An 8821-nucleotide genomic window follows, 5' to 3' on the forward strand; every position below is an offset into this window, starting at 1 on the left:
ATTCATTTGATGGTAAAAAAAGTATCAAGAAATTGCTTTAAAAATAAATCTTTAATTTAGCTGAATTATTACATTTAATTTTATTTGTTTAAATAAACATCTTTATACACACATGCATTTTCACACACATGCATGTTTTGTACTGTATTGTTCTGCTTGTGTTTCTTGTATTGAAATAAACTATAACTTGAGATGGTGTCTATGTTGAGAGCAGCCAAATTAGCCAGTTATGTGGACCATTTCAGTTAGGATGCTTCTTATGCCGTCAGCGAGGTGTCGTGTTTTGTGTATTATTGTATGAGGAGAATTTATATGATAAGCAGCAGCTCAGCGTCAAATTGTTCAGATTGATCATCAATGCCTCAAGCATTTTGATAAACTAGTCAGGGCCTTTGCTTGTACGTTAATGGGCAACACAAAATGGAGGCGAGAGCAGGTGTGCGGACTCACAGGCTGTTTTCCGCAGTGCATGTGTGTGTGTACACTACATCATGGTGTTAATGATTAGTGATGCCAGTGGCGGGTAAAATGTCATATTTCTGCACACGTCCTTGTGATTTGTTACAGCTCAGTGTCCCTCTGGGGGATGTTGCCTACACCAAATTTCCATTAAACAAATCCTCTACTGGGAGCTTGCAGCACAGCCAGCCCTGAAATGTCTGCTCCAATTCTTTTGGATGGAGGTAACAACAGCGGCCTGGGGGCGACACCCCACTCTTCTCTCAGCGAAAAAGAACCAGCCAATCACAGAACGGCAACCAGAGCCCTATCTGGCAGCACAAGCGAGTAAAAAGCCATGTACGTCAAATCTGTGTAGCCACATTACAAAATGCTGTAGTTAGCAGTTATTTAGCTAATCTAAAGCTGATTATAGCTGGTTTCTTTTAAAGTCCGCATGAAATGAAAATTCAACCTATCTATTTTCTGAATGGATGTTATAGATCTCAATGTGAATGATTCATCCATAAAAGTTTCATTTTCTTTTAAATACTTTAATCAAAATGTCATAAATGGATCTTCCAGTCAAAACAACAAACTCTCTGGTGATGTATCCACTATGCAGGACTTCTCCAATCATTTTATTCATTTAAACCACATCTATGTAACCACATCTCAAAATCATAGAGCCAAGTCACGGCTCTCCAACCTACATTGTTCCTTTTTGATAATCCATTTCACTCATAGGTTCGAAAAAGGAGTTTCCACAACAATGGCATTTAAGAGCTTTTGTTGTCCAAGTGTGAACTTTCTCCTGTATCCTTAACTGTGTATAAATTACACAATGAAGCAACTTCATATTTTTGGTATACTATAAATTAATTGATATGTAGGGAACAGAACATTTGCAAATACAACAAACCCATAAGCAGCTATTTCTCCGAGTAACCCATAAATTCATGTGTGATTCTCTGTCATACTCACTAAGCCAAAAGCATTTTATACAATATTTGTTCCTCCTGCTGCCAGGCATATATTAATCCCCACCCAAACATCCATCCAGCACCTTACAGCATCCCACTCTGCTCTCATTGTCTCAGGCTGTTCTTATTTAATTATAGGGATCTCGGAACCGTAGGTTCATTTTGTGTTAAATGGGTGTGCCTGGGGCTGGATTTAGCAGAAGAGAAAAGGCTCCTGTCCCCACTCTATGAACTCTGCCTTGCACATAGGCCTGGCTACATGGGGAATGCAAGGCATGAGAGGGGAACAAAGCCCTCCACTGTCCCCCATAGAGAGGTGGGGCACATACAGGCCCTCAAAACGGCCCCTCTCCTCCACAGAATCCAGAATATTAGCTTTTCTGTGATGGGTGGCAATCACACATGCTGTTTGAGTAGCTCATGACTGTATGCACAGACTGCTGCATGACAAAGGAGGACGACATAGCCCCATGTGCACAGCGTCAGAGCAGGAATGAGCAGTATCTGGGTGATCTCGTTCTCTGCGCTTCTGGTCACCATTCCTCCAACATGGTGCCATTCACTCGGCATTCTCCACGTCTACCTTGCGCTAGCTCACACTGAGCGTTCCCACTCGCTCACATGCCAGGAATTCTCCTTCGCCTGTACAGAGCAAAGAGAATGCTGGCTTGAATGATATCTTTATTAATCACAAGATTCCAGCGCCTCGCTATGTTGCATGATTCAAACCTGTTGTTGTGTGGTTGAGCGAGGACATGCTTTACAGAGGAGTTAGCTTGACAGAATCTCATTGTGGGCTCCAGCACCTGACATCCTTAGAGAAGGAAATCCCATAATGCATTGCAGCGGGTCAGTTATAATCAATCTTGGGTGCATGGCAGAGAAAATAAATGTAGATTATAAATATACTTCTAGATCATACATACAAGTACCAATAAAAATAATGATTAAGAACATACTATTTTACACTAAATTAAGATATATATACTTTGCTGTCAGACAATCCCATAATGTGCTCATACTGTTTTAACGTTTGACCTTGACATTTAACCTCAATTTTATGAAGCAACGCAAGTGTAAACATGATGTAAATTTTACTAAATGTAAGCATGCATTTACTCATCTCACTTGCTTAATTAATAAAAACAGTGAAAGGCAAACTCAGAATATTACACAAACCTGCATAATTAAGTATGTTAAATAATACAAATATACTTTCTATGTATTTCATCTCACTTTATCAACCAATGTCTTTGCTTCTGACCTTCGATTATCCAATTCAACTGATCATTTAGTATGAAAGGGCCTTTACATTTGCCAAACAAGAAATCTCAGCCCACATGAGAAAAAGTAACGCAAAAGTGACAACGTATTACTTTCTATAGATTGTATCTAAGTAACACAATTAGTTACTTCTAATAAGGAGGAACGGAATATTGCAATTCATTACTTTTAAAATGAACTTTCCTCAACACTGCCCCTCACAATTCACAGACGGGGACAGTTGTGAACTTATGAATGGGTCTAATCAACTCAAGTCTCATTGAAACCGCCAAATTTACGAGAAAGTTCAACTCGTGAATACAAAGAAGAACAAATCAAAGAACAGTTTCCCAGCTAGATCTTAAATTGTTTTTAAAGCATTGATTTAAATATATATACACACTTTTACATAGTATACATATTTTTTTACTCACGAGTTAACACCAAATAACAGCATGCTCTGTGGTTAGGGGTTGTCATAGCATTCTGACTGACAATTTAAAAAAGGCAAATGTTTTGAAATTGTGGTTCCAGAAAGAGATTTTAATCAACAGAAAAGAAAACTTTCATTCAAACTGCTTTAAAAGCTAGCACTTGACATCACTGCCCTGGTGCACTTGGTCAAATCTGACTCTTTTTTTTTGTAAGAAGAAAACATTTCACAAGCCTTAAGGCTAATTGCCCTCATTCTGACCGTAAGAAAGGGCCCCTGAGAAACTAAGACTGTCTTCTGTGACAAATTAATGTACACAATGCATACAATTAATGGAGGTTTAACTGTGAGCAAGGACACATTTTTTCGTCCCTTTCTTCCAATCAAATCTCAGAGACGAGAACGTTCTAGCAATTACCTCTCCGTTGCCATGGTTTTTACGAATATTTCCAGGTTTTTTATGCTCAGAGTGCCAGTCACACAGAGGACTCGCCCATTAATTATCTTGAACAGGTTATTTTCACATACTGCAATGTGATTATAATCACAATTCCAAGACTTGCAGATCACAAAAATGGGTTTCTCTCGAGGTGGCCAGCCTCTGCATCATCAAACAGACAGAACCCCAATAGACCTTTCTCTGACAATGTCATCACCACCTTAAAGGGATACTCCACTTTTTTTGGGAAATAGGCTCATTTTACAACTCCCCCAGAGTTAAACAGTTGAGTTTTACCGTTTTTGAATCCATTCAGCCGATCTCCGGTTCTGGCGGTACCACTTTTAGCATAGCTTATCATACATCATTGAAGTGGACAAGACCATTACCATTTCTCTCAAAAAAATGACCAAAGAGTTTCGATACTTTTCCTATTTAAAACTTGAATCTTCTGTAGTTACATCGTGCACTAAGACCGACGGAAAATGTAAAGTTGCGATTTTCTAGGCTGATATGGCTAGGAACTATACTCTCACTCCTGCGTAATGATCAAGAAACTTTACTGCCGTACCATGAGTGCAGCAGGCGTAATGATATGACGCAGCGCCTGAAAATAGTCCCCAGCTCGGTAACTTCTAACGCTCCCTATGCAAGCAGGTTGTCACGTTGGTTATGTTGACGGAAGGTAGCCTATTTTCAGGCGCTGCGTCATATCATTACGCCTGCTGCACTCATGGTACGGCAGTAAAGTTTCTTGATCATTACGCAGGAGTGAGAGTATAGTTCCTAGCCATATCAGCCTAGAAAATCGCAACTTTACATTTTCCGTCGGTCTTAGTGCACGATGTAACTACAGAAGAGTCAAGTTTTAAATAGGAAAAATATCAAAACTCTTTGGTCATTTTTTTTAGAGAAATGCTAATGGTCTTGTCCACTTCAAAGATGTATGCTAAGCTATGCTAAAAGTGGTACCACCAGACCCAGAGATTGGCTGAATGGATTCAAAAACGGTAAAACTCAACTGTTTAACTCTGGGGGAGTTGTAAAATTAGCCTATTTCCAAAAAAAGTGGAGTATCCCTTTAATGCCACGAGAATGGGCCAATGAAAGAGCTGTTTATAATTTCTAACATTCAGCTGCTGCGGAGTGTGGAAGAGTCTGATTAAAAGCATAATCTGGGAGCGACAGATATTTCTTGGCGGTATTTACGAGGTAAGACTGTCAGTTGTATTGCACTTGGTCTGCAACATCTGTTCTCAGAGGAGCATCATTTATTAGACAGCTTCGCCTGGCTGTATGACACCACCTTCAAGATTTTGATGTCAGAGCAGACATAATTGTGATTGTGCTGCCAGAAGAGCCCACCCTCCATTTATTCCATAGCAATCTTCAGCCCTTCCGTTATTTTGTCTTCTGTGAAGCATCTTTGAACAGATTTGAACTTAGTGCAGTGGGAGCTGGCAAATTGATTCTTACGATGTTTACCTTTCCCCCATCTTAATAATTAACCCGTAAATTAGCCATTGTCTGGCTTCCCTCTGAGGTGTTCCAGAAATGAGCTGGTTAATTACTTTATCATACCTCTGGCTATGAGCCACGTATGAAGAAAAGGAAAGCTGTACATCATTTAAAAGCATCTTAATAACATCTCGTTTTTCATGTGAATGTCAGGGAACTGAACAGCAACTCTGTGGGTGATGATGATGATGATGATGATAATTATGGAGGGGAATTTTCTTTTAAAGTGTTATTTTATGGTGTTAAAATACTTTGTGCTTTCCCAGTTTAATAAGCAGAGAAAACCGCTTTTACACCACATGTTGAAAGCAGTTTTTGCTACGTAAAAGAGCAGCACCTCTAGATAGAAAAAGGGGGATTTCTATGTAACGACATGGAGTGTGTAATTTATTAATAAACGTTGAGTATTTTCTTCAATAAAATAATCAAAATAATCCAATTTTATTTACAAAATTTAATAAAAAAAAATTCTCAGAATAAGTTATTAGGAGGTGGCCACTGAGTTGGTTATCAGGAGTTGGACAACTGTTACAAATGTCATGAAATCATATTTACATGCAAATGCTAATGAATTAACAGTATTATATTAGTATTATTTATATTTTCATTCTAATTTTAGTTTAAGTTTGAGTAATTTTGGTGTGTGCTTTTGTCATTTGCATTAGTTTTGTTGTTTATTATTGTTTTTTTGTTTTTGTAATTCTTTTTATTTCCATTATAGGTTTAGTAATTTTAGTACTTTAACTTATTTTAGTAAGGTGCCAACTGCCAAGGTTACCATTTCTACGTTTTTTTTATCTAATATTTATACTCTGTTTACAATATGTATTATTTATTGAGCATTCCGACCAGCCAATCACAGAAACACAGACTCAACCAATGCTGTGAGTTTGAGAGCGGGACTATTTAGCAGACCTGTCATTATTTTTGCACTTGCCAAAATTACAGAAATTCTGCAATTCATCTTTAAGAGGTACACTAGCATACCATTAAATTGGTGTTGGCACTTTGTTAACAAAAAAAAATAGAGATTGGTCTTTGTTGTCAAGGACGGACTGAACATTGAACTTTGTTTATGCTTCAGTTTTCAAAAAGAGCAATTGGCTGCATTTCTCTGATACTCACAATGGAAGTGACAATAGGTAACGTGTTAAGAATCCTTTTGTAAAGACACAAATAGCATCTTTTGTCCTGATTGTTCCATAAATGTCTCATCTGGCTATCAAGGGCCCTTTTCCTCAGCAAAGCAGCCAAACAGCATGACCATTACCAGTTCTCTACACTGCACCTGAAAAACAAAACAAATCAGAGAACATTCAGATGGAGACATACTTGAAAGATGAACCATTGATAGGTGAAGTGTAGTAACGTTTCCTGCAAGAGAGGGATAATCACGGTGCTCTAGATGAAGGTACGCAAAACAATAGTTAGTTCTCAGATTGGAGTTCAGCCTCCAGGGGGAGAAGACAGGCAGCATCCCTCCCCCACCAGTCTCTCCACATGCTTGGAAGTCTCAGAACGGTTGAAGAGTTTCTCTCGACCACGTCTGCATTCTTCACAAGCTTCAGCTCCTGCCCTTCCGCTCCTCAGACATGCGAACATACCAACAAGCAGTTACGTCTTCCCTGCGCCACTGAGACCGTAGACTAAAAAAGGAACCACTGAGTTTGAGCATCACCCCCTGTTTGAGTGAGGAGGGTTATAATTGGCCCTTCTTGCCTGTCGAGGCCTTCAGGTGGGGGATCAGATGTTGAGGAGCCCTAGGCATCTCATACACTGGATGGCTCCAATGGGATGGAAAGGTCAGACGTGCCTTTTTTTGCACCAACAGCATGCTGGTGCTGGACAAGTGCCCGATCTAGAACAGATCTGCATGTTTAAACCGGACCTAAAACCTGTAAAACAAAAGATAGCAAGATAGCAAAGACATTTAATCTGTTAAAATATGTTCTCAAAAGTCTCTATCCAGTTTATTTTTCCCTGTACATCTAAAATAGAATGACATTCTTTACAAATATAAATAAAGAGTTTGGAGTCCTTTTATACTTTTATTCAGCTGTAAATTGTTTAAAAAGTGAAAGTAAAAACTTTTACACAAATAATTGGTGTTCTTTTGAACTTTCTATTCATCAAAGAATTCTGAAAAAAAGTATCACGCTTTCCACAAAAATATTCAGCAGCACAACTATTTTCAAAATTGATAATAAGAAATGTTTCTTGCGCAGCAAAGCAGAATATAAAAATGATTTCTGAAGGATCATGTGACACTGAAGAAGACACTGATGATGCTGAAAATTCAGCTTTGCCATCACAGAAATAAATTACAATTTACATATTAACATAGAAAGCAGTTATTTTAAATTGTAATCATTTTTTGCAATACTACTGGTTTTACTGTATTTATGATCAAATAAATGAAGCCTTCTTTCAAAAACATAGAAAATTCGTACCGACCCTAAACTTTTGAACAATAAGATATTCTCTCAGGACTCCCCTCATGCATTTAAAATAAATGTACATATTGTATTATTACAAACATATACTATGAATTCATGGCTATGAATTATATTTAAAGGGACATTGTGTAGGATGTTCTCCCATCTAGCGGTGAAATTGTATTTTGCATTCAAACGAATAGTGCTCTCCAGCGCCTCGCTTTTTCATCATCATGCATGTTGCATCTACGGTAGCCGTTATGTACCAAAAAGCTATGACAGGATGTCTTATAATAGCACTTCATCGAGTTTTCCTTCCGGTGAACTGGTTTGTTATTTCAAACAAACTGCAACTTGACACAACGAACAAACGAATGTTACAGTTTTGAACAAACAAAACTTACAACCTTGTTTTTAGGGCCTTCTCTACTTTACTCAATAGCTGCTATTCATCAAAGAGCCTGTTTAACTTTTAACTATACATTTTCTACTGTCTATATAATAAAGTACACAACCAAGCAATGAAAAAAAGCTTGTAATTAAGACCGTAACATTGACTTACCTGTCGAGAAGAAAGCAGGCAACTTCAGCGTCTCTTTTGAAAGCTTTCTCCTGCATTAGCTATCCCGACATTAACCCTTGTTTTTTTGTATTCTCCGGTCACGTTTCCTTTTACGGTCTATTTTGGACTTTTTCGACGACGAGGACTCCTTATCCTGTGACTCAGCATTTGTATGGTCCTCCATTATAAATAACCGTGCAGTGCAACGGCAGCCTTTTAAACTTGCCGGGGCAGTGACAAGCGCCTCTCACTGCTCTGCGCCTCCGTTTCTGCTGGCTTCAGTCACGTGACGCTGGCTCTGAACGAAAAGCGTTGTGGAAACGCGTTGGCCTAGTACTTTTTGTCCCTCTCTGCTATTATAGTTTTTCAAGATGGCGGAACTACATGGAAGCCTCCGTGGACCTACCCGTCCCATGTATATAAAGATAATAAATTCTTCGTTTACGAGGATAAGTCAGATCATTGGCATAGGTATTTGTACACCATTGAGGACATATTTATGAATAAAAATATTGATTTTAGATAATAAAATACCTAAAAAACTACACATTGTCTCTTTAATACAGTATATAAAACTTGCATCAAGAGCAACCTGTTCACTGAATGAAATTACTTTGGATGTTAAAATATGTCTGTAAGACTAAAAAACAAAGACTGCGTGTCTAGTTTATCTGTGGAAAGGTTATAGTAACATCATCATTCGGCCAGTTCTGAGGTTCCATACAGGAAGAGAGAGTTAATGTGAGAAGT

This window comes from Rutilus rutilus (genome assembly GCF_951802725.1).
Source record: "Rutilus rutilus genome assembly, chromosome: 6".
Taxonomy (NCBI): Eukaryota; Metazoa; Chordata; class Actinopteri; order Cypriniformes; family Leuciscidae; genus Rutilus; species Rutilus rutilus.